General features: G+C 32.3%; 2 pseudogenes; both read left to right on the top strand.

The window, feature by feature from the left end:
• The first annotated feature begins 6,566 nt into the window (after positions 1–6,566).
• On the top strand, positions 6,567–12,111 carry LOC120179921 (annotated as a pseudogene).
• A 1,539-nt stretch (positions 12,112–13,650) lies between these two features.
• LOC120179999 lies at positions 13,651–17,714 on the top strand (annotated as a pseudogene).
• Positions 17,715–21,115: the final 3,401 nt, after the last annotated feature.

Genomic DNA, 21,115 nt, shown 5'->3' with positions numbered 1-21,115 from the left:
CAATCGATAAAAATGAGGAAAAAAACAATGTAAAAAGATTCTTCGCTTGGTTTTTCACTTTCTCTCTCAATTGCTCTCCAGAAATCACATTTCACATGCTCAAACCCGTAGTGATACGATGCTGGGGTTACAAGGATCAGGAAATGAAGAAAAATAAAGAAATAGAGTTTTAATGCTTTGCTTTTGGAGCTTCGCTTACGTTTTGATGTTTATTTGATTATGGAAAAATATAATTTACATGTGTTCCCTTCTGATCTGGGATTCTAGATTTATATACCTTACCCGCCATTAGGATTTGCATGATAATTTTGAATCACCAGAAAGGCGAGAAGGTGATGGAAATGGCGGTGGCTCTAGGGGTTTTAAAAACGCATGACGTAAGAATTTATACCTAATATTTAATTAAATAGGGTAAATTACATGTTAGTATCTAAACTATCAATTTTAGTATATTTAGTACCAAAATTTGTATCTTTTTCAAAATTATTCATAAAGTTTAGTTTTTGTTTCATTTTAATACTCATCGTTAAAAACTTTAGTTTTTGTTTTGTTTTAGTACACTTGTTCAAAATTTAGCATTAAGTTTTGAAAAAATTGAAATTTTAGGTACTAAAACGGGTCAAAACCGATAGTTTAGGTACTAAACACGATAAATTTTTAACGACGGAATACTAAATGATATGAAAACTAAACGTTAGGTATGATTTTAAAAAATTTAAAAATTTAGGTACTAAAACAGACCGAAACTAAAAGTTTAGATATTGAATTCCAATTAAATATTCACTTTAACTTCTATTCTTTATTTTTTAAATCATTTTATTCAACATTTTAATCTAAGATAGGGACGGACATAAGATTTTATGTTAGGGGGCGAACTTGAACTTATAAAATTTTAGGAGTGAAAATAGATTTTCAATAAAAAATATATAGAAAAAACTAAAATTTATGGTAATTTTAGATTTTTAAGGGGCGACACCTCCCGCCTAAGTTTGGGATTGATCTAAGACAAAATGTCTTTTTGATTAAATAAAAATCATTAATTGATTAGCGATTAACATTTTATCGTTGACATGATAAATTTTATATGTTTAAAATAATATCATGACATTTTTATATAATCATTTTAGACATATAAAAATGATATGTCGTCATTTTAGACACGAAATATTTATTACATCAATACTTTAAACACATTATACTTCTCACGTCACCTATAGACATTGACATTTAATCATATAACAATTGTTATCTAATTAGAGGTAAGAATTGTAGGGGTCATAAAAAAATCCTACAATCTTGTCAAAATACTAATATAAAAAAATCCTAGGCAACACGGGTAGGGTCGAGGGTCCAGGCACTATGACGTGGGTTGAGTCCAACAACTATAAATATTATCTTTTTTATTTATTTATTTTCATTATCTTTCAAAATAAAACTTCACCTCTCTTATTTTTCTCTAAATTCGACATTCGTTTGATATTTGTTCAGTTGTCATCATTGTTATTTGATCGTTATTAATGATTGTTGTTTACTCCTAAATTTCACTAACAATTGCATTTCGAAGGCCTGAGTCAAATTTTAACCTTAATTTGATCGAAAATATCTTAAAATTTAACAAATTTAATCAAGAGACTTAACATTCTTCATCATTTATCTTTATCATTTATCGTGTGATAGAATTAATTTTGAAGTATATGCTTCTCCTTGTTACTTTGTTCACTCTCACCACTCAAATTTACGAACAAAAACCATATTCATCGTTAGTTTTCTCTCTCTCTTGGATAGTAGTTTATAGAATCACCACGTAGAGTTATAATGTTTTTGTGTGGTTGTATATAAGGTGTAAATTCTATTAATAATGGGTTGAATTCGTTAAATTTTATGGAATTTGTGAAAATTTTGTCATAATGAGAGAACGATAGTTGTTGAGATACACGAATGTAAGATTGAGGTTGAAGATGAATATGATCAAATCAAGTTAAAACGAGTTGATAGATTAAAATTATGATCTTGAATTATTTTAATTTAAAATTAAGAGATTTTAGATATAATTTGAAGTTAAATTAAATTCGAGTTCAGATGAAAGAAGAGTCAAACATATTTAGTGTCTATAATTCATTTTTTCTACAAAAATTATTTGTTTCAAAAGTAACGCTAAAGAAAATTAATCATATTATATATATATAAGAGAAAATAACCTAAGTGACCAAAAATCCTAGATAATATACGATTTTGACCAATTTTTTTTGGATTTGCGAAAATGACCAACAAAATCGCAATGCGATCTCTAATTCGCATTGCGATCTCCACTATCGCAAATTCGTGTTGCATTTCGCGTTGCGATAGTTGAAAATCGCGTTTCGATTTTCCATTTCGCGTTGCGATAGTCTACAGTTGTCGTTGCGATTTTCCAAATTCGTTGCGATTTTCCAAATTCGTTGCGAAAATTCGTTGTGATAGTTAAAAAAAAAGATTTTGTTTCTTAAGAATTTTCTCTAAAAAGATAGTATCCGCGCGAATGTGTCGAAGACACGTATTACCACGACCACGACCACGACCACTACCCGAGACGAGACGGCGGCGGCGGCGGCGCGTGAGAGTCCCCCTTGTTCTCTTCCACTCAACGAGGAAGTGGGAAATTCAAGCCTTAAATACCATTCCCAATAGTGTTTCTAATACTATGTGGGATTGAGCATTACCAACACCATAGAATCTTAGTTCCCGACCACCACTTACTAATCAAAGAGACCGAAATATGAAGGGATTGTTAAACTGCATACATAAGCATCTGTTTTAGTGCTTCATTGACTATGTAATGAGCATGCATTTCTTTAATATATGTGTATTTTTCTAAATCTCTGCATAGGAAAATGCTAATAGAATATAGTAACTAAGATTCTATGGTGTTGGTAATGCTCAATCCCACATAGTATTGGAAATACTATTGGGAATGGTATTTAAGGCTTGAATTTCCCACTTCCTTGTTGAGTGGAAGAGAACAAGGGGGACTCTCGTGCGCCGCTGCCGTCTCGGGTCGGGTCGGGTCGGGTCGTGGTCGTGGTCGTGGTAATGGTAATACGTGTCTTCGACACGTCCGCGCGGATACTATCTTTTTAGAGAAAATTCTTAAGAAACAAAATTTTTTTTTTTAACTATCACAACGAATTTTCGCAACGAATTTAGAAAATCGCAACGAATTTGGAAAATCGCAATGACAACTGTAGACTATCGCAACGCGAAATGGAAAATCGCAACGCGATTTTCAACTATCGCAACACGAACGATTTTCAACTATCGCAAACCGAAATAGAAAATCGCAACGCGATTTTCAACTATCGCAACACGAAATGGAAAATCGCAACGCGATTTTCAACTATCGCAACGCGAATTTACGATAGTGGAGATCGCAATGCAAATTAGAGATCGCATTACGATTTTGTTGGTCATTTTCGCAAATCCAAAAAAAGTTGGTCAAAATCGTATATTATCTGGGATTTTTGGTCAATGAGGTTATTTTCTCTATATATAATGTTTTTATTTTAAATTTTTTTTTATTAATCTGGATAACTACAATATAATATATGTTCAAAGATGAACTCTCAACCTTTCGACATTAATCGCTCACACCCCTGACATCTATGGTGTGCGACCCTGAGTCATAAGGAATAACATCAATTCATTTACCAAATACCACTTGATTTGTGCACATATGTGCACATCTAACGTTTTTTTTTCTTCTAATCACACATTGTTAAATTTGTTTGTATGATGATAATTTATAGGTTTGATATTAAGAAAATAATGGACAATTTGGTGTTAAACTATTTTTAGAAAAGTTGATATTTAAACTTTTTCTAAATTTAAATATATTTTTTTGACCAAACAAAGTGTAAATACCAAAATATATCAATTTGTCTATTAAACCTTGAAAAAAAAAACTCAAAGCTAAAATGGATAATTTCTGTACCATATAACCTGAAATAGAACTTCATAAGAAAATACTTTTTTATTTTTAATATGCACCAATCTTTTTCATTTCTTCATCGATAAACAACAATTTCCACAAATCTCAACATAATTAAAAGACAGCATTTTTTCAGATCAAAATCGTAAAAACCACCGCATCCTTAAACATTTTTTTAAAACATAAAGTGGCCAGCAACGGCGGCAGCTACAACTCCGGCGAGAGCAGAGACCTCAAGCGTGACACCATTTCCAGGAGTAGGAGCAGAAGCCTGTGCAAGAGGAGAACTAGCATCGGCCCCTCCAGGTAAACTTGTAGGGCTGCCGAAGGAACTAGCACCGCCGGATGCGGGGGCCGGTGAACCAGCAGACTTGGAGCCGGCAGCAGAAACCAGACCGACGAGGGCAATCAATACCAAAGCAAAGACAACAAATTGACGTGCCATTTTTGTATTGGGTAATTAAAAAGGATAAAAGATCGGCGATGAAGAAATGCAGATTTTCTCTAAAGTTTTTGAATTAACAGTAGAGAATCACTGCGGGACGAGTAAAATGATTGCTGGTTTTAGTTTTCTGATCAAGTATTTAACGAGTACCGTAAATTAAAAATATATCACATTAGGGGATCAGATTAAAGTTCGGGTTCTTGTTTAACTAAAAATTAGGAATCCTCAACGATTGTGTGTGGAATTGAGATCCTTTTTCACCGATTAAGCTGGGCACGTCAATTTGCATTTCCTCACGCGATCTACTTGACGCGCCCAACTCTACTTTGCTTTGCCTTTTTAACAAAGTATATAAGCAACAATTAAAACATACTAAACCGATTTTTCATTATTAAAATTTTAATTTTTTTAGAATATCATGAATTTATTAAATTATAAAATAGCGATAACATATTATAAAATAATGATAAATTTTAATAAATTTAAAATTATTTTATATTATTATTCAAACAAAAAATTATTTTATATGAGTTCAATAAACTTTAATAATCATTTTGTAGTGAACTTAATAGTTATTTTATAATGATTTAATAAATTTAATTATATCTAAAGTCTACAAAATCATTAGATATTAATATAAAAATTGAATATTTTTTTAAAAAAACAAATGATATAGGTGAGTTTGAGAAAAGTTAAGTTCATATTTTTGAGTTAGATTGATTTTTTTACGACAACTAAATTTCATTAATAAAAATAGAAAAATAAAAATTATAATGTACCTGAAGAAAAATTAAAGACAATAGTCACCAAAAACTCATACATAAAATTAAAATATTAAGTTCAAAGATACGAAGAGAATGAAACCTTCCAGACATAAAAACAATCCAGTAACCTTCATAAAACTCATTGTCTCTGTCTAACTAGACGTTTTACGATGTGATAAATGAGTGGTGAGCGAACCAAACAATTTGGCAGATTGCTTTGCTACACAATTCTGATTATATCGGCAAACGATCATTTACAAAAGAGGGGATCTGACAATATGTGACTACCGACAAGCCAATAAAAAAACAAATGCGTGAGAATCTTTGCGAGCAGCCAATACGATCGCATAGTATGCGAAAAACTTACCGAAAACCATAGGAATTTCTACAAGAGTATAGAAAAAAACGTACCATAAGAACAGAGAAAAATTTATCACGAGGATAGAGATTCTTATTTAAAAAAATAAAAAAAACTCAAGAAAAAAACAAAGACATAATAATAAACAGAACAAGACAAATAAAAATCACTGACTGTCGATAATCAATATTAAGATTGGTGTCATCGCTGGGTAAACAAAAAACAAAGGAAGAAAATAAGACGGAACAAGAATATTAAAAGAAAAAATTTGAGTTATATTGATTTTAACAAATATAAAATGAGTTAATCTTATACATAAACTCAATCCGATCAAGTATCTCTAGTTCTATCATGGATTAATAAAATATCGGCTTAATTAGAAAATGGTTAAAATATCATTCTTTGACATGATAATTAACATTATTAGGATTAATAAAAATTATTTAAACTAAACATCTTTTTCTACTACGCGTTTAAATTATTTTCCGATCAATTTAAGTGTCTAACGTTTTTTACATTTTCATTTGAAGTGTTTGGCTCATCACGGACTTTAAAAAAATCCGTTAAAAATTAATCAACAACTTAGTGTTTGACATGTGACCTAATTATTTTTTAATAATTTAAATATATATTTTTTAAAGGTAAAATGTTTCTACGGTGATTAGGGTGAGGAAAAACTCACTCTAATCGACTCGAAAAAATGATCTTTTCTACTCGACTCAACTTGAACTTTTCGAGTTATAATTTCATAAATTTAACTTGAAACCAATTCAAATTTAAGTTGAGCTAAAAATATAACTTGAATAACTCGAATAAATCAAAAAATTTAATAATTAATTACGTAATTTCAGTTTGAGTTATTTAAATTTAAATTAAATAATTCATATAAATGTTGATTCGACTCCGTCAAAAGCTGATCTTTACATTTGACCAAATCAAAGGAAGAAACAAAGAGAAAGTAAAAGAATGAGAAAAGCAAGACCGTTAAACACGCGCCAAGTGCTGAGAGTAAAAAGCAAGTAAAGTTTATCAGTTTTCTCTGTTTCCTTTTTGTCTTCTTTTCTTTAATGGCTCGAGAAGTGAATTCGGTTCCGCTGGCAGAGACGACGCAAGTAGTTTCGTCGAAGAAGAAAAGTGCGGCGACAACGAGCTGGATTTTGATAGACGCGAAGGGGCAAGGCGTGATTCTTGACGTCGACAAGTATGCTATAATGCGCCGCATTCAGATTCATGCTAGAAATCTTCGTATTCTTGATCCCATGTTATCTTATCCTTCACCAGTTTAGGGAGAGAGAAAGTCATTGTTCTCAACTTAGAGGTAATTTTTATTTTGTTTTATTTTTCTCCTTTTTGTTATTTCTCCTAAAGATGTTTTTAAATTGGATTGCAGCACATTAAAGCTATCACAGCAGAGAGGTAGTTCATCGAATCTGAACATTTTATTCAACTTTGAGATAGTATAAAGTTTGTTATCTATTTCAATTTAGGAGGTTTTACTTTTGGAGGTGAGTTGTGCTTTGTTTTGCGATAGGTATTGCTTAGAGATCCATATGATGAAAACGTAATCCCCATTGTTGCTGAGCTCAAGCGATTGCCTCAAGATAATCTCACAGTCAAGGCCAAGGAGAAGAAGAAGAACACAACCTGATGCACACAACGATATCGATACCGATGAAGAAAATGGTACCCATTAACTTATGGATGGAACTCTTGTGGTTTTATTGTGTATAACTATACCATTGATATATACCGGATCATTTTGGTATGTTTCATGCAGAGTTTCCATTCGAATTCCGGGCATTAGAGTTGCATTAGAAGCAATTTGTAGCTTTCTTGATGCACGTACTAGGGAACTGGAGATTGATACTTATCCAGCATTAGACGAGTTGAGCTGACCTCCAAGGTAATTTCTCTTTGAATTGTTTGTCCTTCATTTTATAGCCTAAGCCATTTGGTGATTGGTGAGATTTGTGCTGAGTGGCTCTTTCGGAATTTCGTTTGAAGATAATAGGTTGGCTTTAACTGTGACTAGAGGAGTCTAATGTTGGCTTAGCTGCGACCTTTGTTATGTCTATTCTATACTTTCTCATTTCAGCAACTTTTTTTTCCTGTCTTCTTTCATTTTGGTTGTTGACAGTGATGAAAGGTATACACCATTACATTCACAAAGGCAGAATTACATGAGTTGTATACAACTATAAGAAATGTACATTAACTTTTTTGCTGAAAAAATTGAAATCCCATTTGAAGTCTGGTTTTTTAGTAAAAGCATTCATTAGCTACTTAGGTAAATATCTGCAATGTTTCTTCTGCGGAATCTGGCATTCTGCCATTTTACGTGTGTTGTTTAATAATTGCAATTGCTCTATTGCTTCATCTGCCAAACTTGACTCGGTAAAGGCAATGATTACTTTCCATGGTGGTAGTATAGGTAGCAAGGTCATTCGGATCGGGTCATTTTGGATCGGATAATTTAAGGTCTAGATTAAATTTGGTTTAATTTTTTTTGAATAGGGTCGGGTCAATTTTCGGGTCGGTGATTATTGGATATTTTGTTTTCCAGTTCAGATCAATATCGGATTGATTGATTTTATGATCGTGTCAATATCTGGTCGGGTCAATATCGAATCGTTGATTTTTGGGTCGAGTTAATACCAGATCGGTTAGATTTTGAGTCAGGTCAATATCAGATTGGTTGATTTTCGGTTTAGGTCAACCTTTAGATCAGGTCAATTCGGGTTAAATTGGTTATGAGTCTAATTAAAATAAGTACATATAGAATAATTGATATATACTTGTAAAAATATGTCTTCTTATTTGTTAATTTTATCATTTAGGTTTAATTTCAATTCTCAATCGTTCAATATTTTGAATTAAACCATCATTTAGAAATGATAAATCGATAATTTAACACAAATTATAAATTTTTTATCAAAATTTTATATTGATATTGTATGAAAAGTTTATAATAACAACTATTTGATAAAGAAATAAATTTTTTGTTAAAATTTTTATTTCAAATTATAAATTTAATATTTTTATTAATTTTAAAAAATAATACATAACTCTATTTGTTAAGTTTTAATCGTAACATAAGTAAACTTTATATTATTTTTATTATAAATCTAATATTATTTCCTTTGTTTTAGTTGTTTTCGATTATTTTTATTATAAATCTAATATTTTTATAACAAGTAAGATAAATAAACTTTACTTATTACCGTCTTCAATATTACAATTAGATTCTTACTTTTATATTCCTCTTAAACTTTCTATTATTTTATTATAAATATAATATTTTTAATAAATTAATTTATTATTAAAAATAACTTTTATCAATTTTAATCTATTTGGGTTGCTTTTGGTTCGAGTTAAATTCGGTTCGGATTGCTTTTGAATTGGGTTAAAATTTTGTTCAGGTTAATTTCGATTTAGGTTTCTTTCGGTTCGGGTTAATTTCGGTTCTGGTTGATTTCGGTTTTGCTAAATTTTGGATCAGTTATGGTCTAGATAGGGTATGAGTCGGGTATCGGATCAAATTTGATTATCATGTTCGGTTTAATATCGGGTATTGGGTCAGTAAATCGGTTCAGGTAATCAGGTTCGAGTCAAGTTTGTTAGGTCTAGGTGGTACCTGAGTGGTTTGCATTGAAACTATGAGGCAAACTGTTCTTTGAGGGGTCATAAAAAGATTTAATGTTGCAGGCGTCATTTTCTCTTCTTTGTTTTGAATTAGTTCATATGAAATCTGCTTTCTGAATTCCCGAGTTTTTGATGAAATCCATTTTGGGATCAGTATGTAATGGAATGAAGTATGAATGGTATATGGAAACTGTAAAAATAAAAATGACGTTCTATGTTTTGATTCCCCCCCCTCTCCCCCCCCAAAAAAAAAACCCACCCACACCCAGTGAAGTATGAATGGTATATGGAAACTGTAAAAATAAAAATGACGTTCTATGTTTTGATTCCCCCCCCTCTCCCCCCCCAAAAAAAAAACCCACCCACACCCAGATTGCAATAACCAGAATGTCAAAGAAAAGGTCTTACAGCCTCATATGATGGGCTGTCACTTAGATTCAGTTTTTCAATTGTCATTTAACATGGAAATATAATAATCTATGTGGTCAGATAAGCAGCCGTAACTTGGATCTGGTGCGTAAACTGAAAAGTGCTATGACAAGGCTGACAAACCGCGTTCAAAAGGTTCGCACTATGTTATTTTTCTGGAATCCAAACATATGTGAAAGTTTGGTTCCTGGTGTTCAGTGATTTCTTTCTTTCTCAGTTTGTTTTGGCCGATACTGGAAAACATCAAGCTGCTTACAGTTTTTCAGTGATCAGATGACTTTGATATGTATCATAACCGCAATAAAATGCATATATCTTGAACAAGTTTCCTTTTTAGGGCCAGATTTTTTGCCGATTGGTCTATCATGCAGAATGGTCCATCTAGTTTCTGAACTGAAAAATTAAATTTAGAACACTCTTGTAAACTTCAACTAATTTTTTATATATACTGATACAATCTAATGCTGTTTGAGTTCACTTTATTTAGTAGAGTTTGTAAGTTTGATCACGATTTCAAATATTTTTCCTAAAAATTGGAAAAGCCTAGGGGAGCATTACTTGAAGGGGTGATTTACAGCCAACAAGCATTATATACAAATGCAATATCTGTAAGCTTAAAAGGAAACTGCGAAGAATAGACAAGAGAAGAAAGAACAACCAGTCGCATGCTGATGGAAATATCATTATATCTTCTTTGGTAATAACATAATTGATACTACAAAATAAACTGAAGTAACATCTCCCGGACTAGGATAATTCATAGTCAGAATCTCTGTTTTTTTATCCTTGGCTCATTCATAGTGTGGTTCATGTAACCTGAGTTCCAAAATTCAGTTTTACAGCTGATATGATTGCTAGTGCCTTGTAGTCATCAGTATCACACACAGCCAATCCTATGGCATTAATGACTGGATAAAAACATAGGGAACTGGATCTCTAATCATGAGTTCAGACTTATCATTTATCAACAATTTTATTTTTTAGGTAAGGGATGAACTCGAACAACTTTTAGACGACGAGGATGATATGTCAGACCTTTATTTATCAAGAAAGTTGGCTGGGGCTTGTTCCCCTGTCATCAGTTGTGGTGTTCCAAATTGGTATCCATCCTCACCACCTTTAGGTTCAATGATATCAAGAACCAGCAGGGCAAGTGCAGTAACAGTTCATGAGGACAACGATGTGGAAGAGCTCGAAATGTTGCTTGAGGTTATCGATGTCATTACCTGTGGCGGGTTTCCATTAGTTAATGCAAAATCCAAAACTTGATCTTTGCTTCTGGATTCTGCAGGCTTACTTTATGCAAATTGATGGTAAGCTGAACAAATTGACCACGGTATGTCCCTTACTTTTTTACCTTCTGCTTTTATCCCATAATTATTGTTTCATAACTATCCTTTTTCCGACCAGCTCCGTGAATACATTGATGACACAGAGGATTATATCAATATTCAGGTGAACGGCTAAAGGAATTTATACTGAAACCAAAATCTATGGTGAAAATTTGCTGTTTACTGTAGTTATCAAAATTCTCCAAGGCAATCTAGCAAATTCAAGTAACGGGTCCTAGTATGTGATCTTGAATCTTGATAATCTAAATGCATTCTCTTGCAGCTCGACAATCATCGAAATCAGCAAATTCAGGTAATTCACTAAAAATTAGCCTTCAAACCCTTTTCTCTGTTGTTCATTGGCCTAACATTAATGGGTTTTCACCGAATGTGGCAGTTAGAGCTCCTCGTAAGTTCTGGGACTGTTTGTTTGTCTATATATTCTTTGGTTGCTGCAATCTTTGGAATGAATATTCCTTATACGTGGAACAAGGGCCATGGATACTTATTTAAATGGGTACAAATCTCGTGATCACCGAATTAAACTCTTGATTTATTTCTTATACATTAAACAAGGCCTTAACGGTAAAAAAATGTTATTTTTTTTTTCAAAGAATCTGTGTTTGAGTAGTCACATTTACAGATGTATGTATGTGTTTTATTATGCAGTTCTTTTAATTCAGTTTATTCTATTCATGATACTAATAGTCAAACTTTTTGATAGAAAAAATATGCTTTTTTTGACTCAGGTGGTCACCCTCACTGGATTGCTATGTGTGTCGACTTTCACATCAATAATGTCCTATGCGAGGCACAAGGGTCTTATTGGGTCTTGAAGTCCATGGAACCAGAGCTTCGAGTACACTCAATATCACAGAGCTTGAAGAGGCGCATCAAATAAGAAACTGAAGTGCTGAACGGAATTCCTTCCTTACCTTACCCTTGGGCCCGGCCTGGTTAAAGATTCAGGTGCCGATGCCAGGTGAAATGTGTGCTATACTATTAACGTTATTATTTATATCATGCTTTTATGGTTGTGATGAATAATGTCCATGCGCATCATGCATGTAGGGTCATCGTTTTGTAACTGGCAAAAAGTGTCGTATAAAGTGTATATCCTTATGTTTGCTTATATCCATGCAAGTAGGTCGCAAGGTAGGTGACACTTGGGGTCCCGATTTAAGAATATTAGCAATCATCATAAATAAATGAGAGCAAATGAAATACTTCTACTGTGTAAGGTAGAATTATTGTTTTAGAATTGATTTTGTTTTGATTAATACAATTGTAATATGGATGTAACTCCAAAGTTGATACAAAACTTTAAATTTATACACCTGAGTAAGAAATATAAAACTTCAATGATATTATTTTTTTAGAAAATAAAATTGATGAAATGTGAGAGGAAAAAAAAGAGAATTTGTAATTTATTGGTTTTCAAAATAATGAATTCAACCTTATATATTTTTTAAATAGTCTAGGATAATTGTAAGTTACATCTATTTATAATATTTCTTAATCATTGACAACGCACATAGATATTATAGATACAATTGTTCGAACTTAAAACTTCAAGGGAGAATAACACTCTCTTTAATCACCAAAATATAAAATAGATTGGGGTTGCTTTCATAAGTCCAACTATGAACATAAATTATCTCATTAAAACTATAACAATACAAAATAGTTAAATTTTTATGTACAGTACGAGCGATAAATCTATAACAATAAAAACTACAACAGCTGTCTAGAGTTGAATGACCCAACAGTAGTGACAACCCACTTAATTGCAAGGATCAACAGTGAGGTTGGGCTTGATGACAAACGGCCCAAAACTTGAGCAAATCACAAAGGTTACTCAGTACAACCAGATGTGAATAAATAAAATCTGTTATTTTATGTTTTGCACTTGCAAAACAACTGAGGCGTAGATGGAAAATTATTCTGGCATTTGAATGAAATTTCCCCTCCTTTAAACCCTAATATATTGTCTTATTAAATCTCTAAATTCTGTCAGATTTCTCTAACATCCATAACATGCCAATAAAATTTTCCATTGTGTTTTTTCACGGGTCAATTGAGTGAGTTTAACGAGGTTGAATGCCCTTGGATTAAGCTTCCTAATGATTTGATTTTTGTTGTGTGATCACAGTAATGCAAAATCATTCTCGCCGTCGTCTTCCGCATTTTCTCTTGCGCTAAAAATTTAATTTTTGTTTAAATCAATTAGGATTTTGTTCAAAGAAATTAATATTATTTCAAATTTCAAATTTATGTAATAATATTAATTATAATTTGTAATATTAAAATAATATAAGAGATTGAAACTTAATTATATTCCATCACTTTAATTTTTCTAAACAATTTATAATGTATTATAATTACGTTATGATGTTGGCTATTTTATTTTATTTCTCTCACGATAACGATAAAAGGATTAGGTTAGTATTTAATGCCTAATAAACGACGTCGTATGTAATACAAGAGGCAGCCTTCTCCATGGTATAAATTTATATATAAAATAAAAAGAAGGGAGAAAAAATACATTAAAAAAAGTAACCGAAAACTATTGTGTTGTGTGTTAAGATTTCAGATCATCGTCGTGCTCCTCTTCTTCTCCGTTGGTAAGTAAAATCCACGTCCAACATCACCCTTTGTCTCCAATCTCATTCTCAATCTCTTCCCCTTTCTTTTCAAATACAAAAAAACATTATCCATCTCTGCTTTACGCCGCCATATCCGTTCTCTATCTAGCTTCTCTGTCAATTAATTACCCTTCTTCTTGTTGGTATTTCCATCTCGGGTTTTAATGCAGGTTTTTATCAACATACGCACGTAAAAAATACACCCTTTCGCCTTTCGCCTGTCGTTGTTGACATGCTGTGAGAGAAGGCGATAACGTGCAAAGAGGGGGGATTTGTCTTAATTAGTTTTCAAAAAAGAAGAAACAGAGAAGGTAAAAGGAGTGGGATATGGCGAATCAAGTCGTCAAAGTGAGGAGAGAAGCGATTGCGGCATGCATGACTTGCCCTCTTTGCAATAAGCTCGTTAGAGATGCCACCACCATATCCGAATGTCTTCACACGTGTGAGATTTCTCTTTCTTTCCCTTCAAAGTTTCAGTTTTTCCCCTATTGGGTTGTACTCCTTATCGAACAAGGATTTCTCTTGTTTTCCCCGTTTTATTATCTGGGTTTCTTTTTCCCGGTTTCTCTTCTTGACTTCTTAGCTTAACGTCCCACTGTTATTCAATTTACTGTTTTTGTTTCGTTCCTCTTTCTTTCTAGCTAAGGCATTCTGGTAGAATAGCAAAATTGGTATAAGATTTTGAATTGGTTTTGTTTAAAATCTAGGATTTTAAACAAAAGTGTGCCTAGGACAATTTTCATTTCATGGTTACTATAATATATATATATATATATATATATATATATATTATTACTATGAATAGTATATGAACCAACTATACTTTTTTGAAGAGTACTCCGATTGTTAGTAAAGCTCCAAAATTTATTTTGAACAATTATTGTTTTCCACGTTCAGCTAAGGGTTCTTGCTACCATATATACTTTACTTCCAATTCAAGGGTCTTTTCCAAGATATGAGCCTTCTTTTTTTTTCTTTTGTTTTGCAAGTTCATAAAGATTCAAACCTTAAGATGATTTTTTTCCTGTTTTTGATATGGAACCAACATTATGCAAGTTACTGTAGTGTTTTCAGTTGCTTTAATTACTACACTTTCTCGGCTTGTTTATTGAATTTTTTCTTTTGCAAGATTGTTTCCATTGAGTTGATAAATAGAAATAAATGATTGATTTTGATTTTGATTTGTGCTTTCTGAGTTCTATGTAGTTTGCAGAAAGTGCATTTATGATAAGATAGAAGATGAAGATTTAGAATGCTGTCCAATATGCAACATTGATTTGGGTTCTGTTCCTCTGGAGAAATTAAGGTATACGTGTTCATTTTGAATTAGGAGTCATGCCATCATTTTGAGGTTGCAGTGGCTTCTACACGCCATTAGCGAAGTTCATTGTTACAAGTTGCTAAAGAAGATAGAAAAGTATGGCTATGTTTACGAGAAGCCGATATTTTGCTTAGAAAAAGTATGGCTATGTTTACGAGAAGCCAATATTTTTGCTTAAACTCTCTTCCAGTCCCAGGGTCTTGGTCCCCTTTTCTACTGATTTGAGTATATGTAACTTAGTCAATTCCAAGTGAAATATCTAGCCAGAATTTAGCGGTGTTATGTAAATGTAAGAACTCATTGCGTTTTTTGGGATTGAGAGTCTTTCAATGCTAAAATCAAGGTGAAAAAATATGTTGAAGTGGAAAGAAAGACCTACTGGTGGATTCATATTATCGCATGCAGCTTTTGGCTTTCCTGAATAATGCTTTTGTATTTTCTCGGTAGACCCTCTGCATGGATGCATTATTGTGGTTAACCAAATTTAGGAAAATTTAATGTGTATTGAGATGCATCTCTGCTTTCAATAATCAGGCCAGACCATACTTTACAAGATGTGAGGGCCAAAATCTTCCCTCTTAAGAGAAGAAAAGCGAAGGCACCTGAAGTTCTGCCCCTGGTTATGATGCCAACTAGAAGGAAGGAGAGATCACTATCTTCATTGGTGGTTAATGTCCCCAATGTATCGACACAAACTACCATGACTGCGAGGAGAACAAAGCTGTTGCCAAAAAGTCTGGTCCTTTACGAGGTTCTGGTTTTCGGTAGAGAAGTCTGTTAAAAGAGAGAGAGACACTGTGGAGAATCACCAGGAGAGTGCAAGCTCACCTGAAACCCTAAATAAATTCACTCAGAATAAGAGACAGGTACATTGGATCCTACATCATGTTCAATTATCTTATAGTGCTTGATGTCGTTTTCTCTTTTTTTTCTCAAACATCCATTACTTGAAAAAGTGTTTTAGATAACTGATTATATCTGTTGTCTTTGTAAAATTGAGCAATACAGTGTACTTCTGCCGAACCTAGCCAACACACAGATAAAGAAGTAGAGAATGGTGGCAAATCATGGGATGGAAAATCGGATCTCTGGAAACCTTTGGACTGTTTAGCAGAGGTTGCAAATAGGAACAACTCCTTCAAGTCTAATTCACAAGGCTCTAATTCTAAACAAGAACTTACCCTTGTCCCAAACCCTGAAGCTCAAACATGCAAAAACAAAGGAAAGACAACTTTAAAACAAAAGTCAAGGATGAAAATAATAATGCTGGTCCTGCAAATTCAGGAAACGTGACTCCTAAAAAGTTACGTAGGATCCATCAAAAAAATGGTGCCGGATTCGGGGATTGCTGCATATCTCCTCAAGCCGTGCTAGATGCTGGTGGTGCAAAGCATCAAAAAATAATTGGACCTGTGTGGTTCTCATTAGTGGCCTCCGATGACCAGTAAGAACTTATTTAGCCTTCAAAGCTAAAAGGGATAACGCAGTTCTTTTAAGATTATTTGTCTTCCTAATTAATTGATTCAAATGTCGATGCTTTTAGGGAAGGAGAGCACCCTTCCCTCAAATTCCTGCAAATTTCATAAGGATAAAGTAAGTTCCTTTTGCTTGAGTCTTGTATAGCTATATATATATATACTTTTTTGTCTGCACCATAAGCTCCTGGTATATGGCTTGGCATACAGAAAAGCAATCGGACATATCAGATGTGAGCAATTTAGAATGAATTCAATAAATAATATATGCTGGAATCCATAAAGTCATAGACATGTATAACTTGGAGTTATAAATGAAATGTTTAATGGGCCATGAGAGCGGAAGGATGAGTGAGGAGAAGATACTAATATCTTCTCCGTCTTCTGCATATCTCTGACACCCAGAGTTTCACTTGCGAAAACCTGGGTAGTGGAAGCTTCGAATTTTTCTAATGGTACATGAACAACCAAGTAGATGTTTTCCATAACCAAGCTGGTTAAACTATTTTGTTCATCAAATGTTGCTACAAAACCCTAAAACTTGAACTTACTCTTCCGTTATTCTTTTATTCTGTGACAGGGATGGAAATATACCTGTTTCCGTTATTCAAAAATACCTGATGAAGAAACTGCACCTTGCCGATGAAGCCGAGGTGAGTTAATCTCTCCTCAAATTCCGTCTAATGATACAAATAGAAGAATATCTGCTTAGAAAGCAGAATTCCTATCGACTCTGATACATTTGTATATTATACTTGGGTAATAGGTGGTAAAATTTAGGCAAAGCATATTGCACTAAAGAAGCTCAATGGTTTCAGCTTACACTTCCTTTGGTAATCATTGTTGATGTCTAGCGATATGTATATCTGTCTTCATTTACAATTTGTCAGGTTGAGATCAAATTTATGGGGCAACCAGTGGTTCCGACGTTGCAGTTGTATAATTTAGTCCACTGGTGGCTACAGAGAGCTTCGACATCACGGAGAGTTGCGGCATCTGTCGGTTCATCTGCAAAGGATTTTATCATGGTGTTGGCATATGCTCGAAAAGCCCCACAGCAATAGTAATGCTTTCTTCCGTTCTTTACCCACCACATCAACGACATACATATATATACATACAAACATATCGTTATTAGAATCTTGTTGGTGATAAGAGTAGGACATTCGAATACGGTATCGTATTCGGTAGAAGCGTGTACTGTATGATAGTTTTATTTCATTTTCTTACATGCAAAATAGAGCAGTGTGTATGCGGGTAAGTAATCGGATTTAGCTATATCCTAGTTGCTGGAAATCATGTCATTCAACTGGTAGGATCTTGAATGAATTGAAGCATGTCTTTTTGGTTATATAGGGTTTAATTAATTTGCCCCTTTACTATGTTAAAATTTGAGATTTGATCTTTCTATTTTTAATTTGATCCTTTATTTTTTATAATAAATTTGAATTTATAACACTTTAATTGCTCTCGTTAAAGTGGTTATGGGAATTTTTTGTTGGTTCTTATAGCAAAAGAGTGGGGACACTTTTGTTACAATAAAATTAAAAATACCACTTTAACATAATAATTTTTTTTATCGAATTTAGATCTATTAATATTATTATAAAAAGAGATCAAATTTTATGATATTAAAAAAAATTCTAATATTCTACTATAAATGGGGGATTGAAATATTCTTAAATCTGATTAAAATGAGAACTAAAGAAATATAGAGTAATTGGTTTAATTATGGATTTCATCCTTTCACTTTATGAAAATTGAAATATTAGTTCATTTATTTTAATTTGTCAAAATTTAGTCATCGTATTTTACGAAATTAAGAAGTTAGTTTATTTTTCAAATTGGTGCTTTTACTAATTGGTTAATATTTTAAAATATAATTTTTAAAATTGATATTTTTTATTAATTTATTACATAATTATTAAACCGTTGACGGTTAATTTAATGTGAATAAATTGTTGAACGTTGATCGATAGCACATCTAACGTCTAGGTTTAACGGTATTACTCAATTGTAATAATTCCTAATTTTATAAAAATACATAACTAAAGTTTAATAAATTAAAATAGAAGAATTATCTTATTACCCCCTCTATCCTATAACTTTTGTCTTATATTGACCAAACACATGGTTTTAGGAGATAAGTTTGACCACATGTTAAGTTATATAAAATGAAAGAAATAATTAAATTATCCCTAAAAATGATATATATTTTGATATATCTGCTTAATAGATATAAATGTAAAATATAAGACAAATAAGGGTAAAAAGAAAATTTTAAGTATTGTTATTTGCTAAATTTTCTAATAAGACATTTTAATGAGATAATTTAAAAAATCTAAATAGACAAATTTAATAAGATAGAAAGTGTACTTTCGTGACATATGTTTGAGTTGGTGTTTGAATAGTTTTATTAAATAAAGAGTAATTACTAGATTTTATCGAATAAAGAATAATTATTTTAAAATTATAGGAAGGGCCTACAAAATCAAGAGTAAATTATTTATATTGACTAATTGTTTTTCTATAACCATTGAAGTGTACAAACTAACCACTTAGAATAAAAAATCATGCAAGAAAAAAGAGAAAAAATAAATAAATATCATTGTGGACAGTGAGAAATAAAGATAATCAACAATAATTTAAAAATATGCAATAATGATAGTTGTTGATCATGATTTTAAGAATCAGACCGATCATCGAACCGGTCATATTACCGGTGGTTTAACCGGTCGAACATGACAATGTTATAATTATTTAAAAAATTAAATAAAAATATAAAAACATTTAATAAAAAAAAGTTTTTATATCATAGGTCATATTCAAATGCAAGTATAACATATATAAGTTAAAAACCATAAATCAAAATCAATACAACATAATATTTAAGGTAAAACATATTAAATAATAAATATAATTATATTACGATAATCAAAAAATAATTTGGGGGCTAAAAAAATCATAACAAACGATGTCGTTTGATTTAATTTTTTTTAAATCTCACATAGCTACATAGAAGAGCATCACAAAAGTCTAAAGAGTAAAAATATGAAAACAAACAATCTCACATGACTAAGAAACATAGAAGAGCATCTCAACCGACTTCTATAAATAATAGAGGTAATTTGACATTCAAAATTATGGAGCATTTTGGTGAGCACTGAACGAACTATTCTTTCGCTTCAATCGAGATCGAATTTCAGGCTTCAATCGAGCTTCTAATTTTTTTTGAGTTCGAGCCTTTTTGAGTTCAAGTTTCAATATTATATTTCAAGTTCGAGTTGAACTTGATAATTTTTAGCTCGTGAGTTTTTAAGTCGAGTTGAACTTACTTTTAAAGTTTTTGAGTTCAACTCGGCTTGTTTAACAAACGACGTCGTTTGATTTAATTTTTTTTAGAAAAAAAACAGAACCGGTTTTCAACGGTACCTTCCGGTTCACTAGTAATGGTTTAACCGGTGTAGAATGAACCGGACCAGGTAGTGATTCCCGGTTGAACCGGCCGAACCAGTTCGATTTTCAAAACACTGCTGTTAATAATTATTGACTAAATGTTTTTCTATAACCATTGAAGTGTACAAACTATCTTTGATGATTACAAACCTCTGTTAAAATACAATCCGATAAATTAAAATAAAGATAAATCAATAAGATAATCAAATAAATGTCATCTAATTATAAAGAGATGACGTGAAATTTAATTTTTAAAAAATACTACTAGAGTAAATAAAAACATAATATGAAAGAAAAGACAAAGATAATCAATAAATGTCGTTTGTAGTATAGAAGCCATCGAAAGTTCGTCGGGAAACCAAAGTTTCCCATCAATTTTCGTCAATTTTCGGTCATCCAGCCTGCCCGCCCTTTGTCTCATCGCCGCCATTGCTGAAGTCCTCTATTCTTTCGACCAAAACCCAGTCGATTTTTAAGCAGTCCGAAACCTATTTTTCGGTCACCCTGTGTCCGTCCATCTCACCCCGGCCAAAAACTCAACCTATAAAGTTGAGTGAGTATATTGAAAATTTTAAAAGTACGGTGAGTAAAAAAGAACCATAAAAGTTCAGTTATCAATTTGTAATTTACCCTAATTATTATTACTACGTGGAAATCCGATGATGCATGTTTAATAGTAAAATATTTCACGTCAACGAGTTGTTAGTGAAATAACGATGGAGTGACCAAAAAAGTTCAATCCATAAAGTTAATGAGAAAATTGAAAATTTTGAAAGTACAGTAAGTGAAATAATCGTAAGAAAGATCAGTTACCAAAGTTGTAAAAACTATTTTGAATTTAAAAGGAAGCCCAACACGAGACGGTACATAGTTGTTAAGTCAACGGCAGTGGGACCCACTTGGGCCACACGAATCTATCAGGCCCGGGCGGCCCAAGTTAGCGGTGTCAGTCAAACGCAGCACCACAACGTGTAAAGATCGGTAAACGTGGCAACCGTTGATTAGGTAAGTCCAACAACGGTTGTATTGGATGATGCTCTCAAGTCCCCGTCGGGACCCCACTTTTGAGGCGGCCATTTTTATTAGGAAAAAAAGATAAAATGACATTTTTAGTCCTTATACTTGATAATATTTTAATTAGATCCTTAAACTTTGTTGTCTACATTAATCCTGAATTTGAAAACTTTTATTCTATTTTCTATTAAAATTTTGATCAAACCCAACCAATCTCAATCCTAATTATATTAAGAAAGAAATAGAAAAGAAAAAAAATGCCAAAAGCATC

Source organism: Hibiscus syriacus, unplaced genomic scaffold (assembly GCF_006381635.1).
Source record: "Hibiscus syriacus cultivar Baekdansim isolate YM2019G1 unplaced genomic scaffold, ASM638163v2 tig00112471_pilon, whole genome shotgun sequence".
NCBI classification, from domain to species: domain Eukaryota; kingdom Viridiplantae; phylum Streptophyta; class Magnoliopsida; order Malvales; family Malvaceae; genus Hibiscus; species Hibiscus syriacus.
This window is presented reverse-complemented; position numbering and strand designations above follow the sequence as displayed.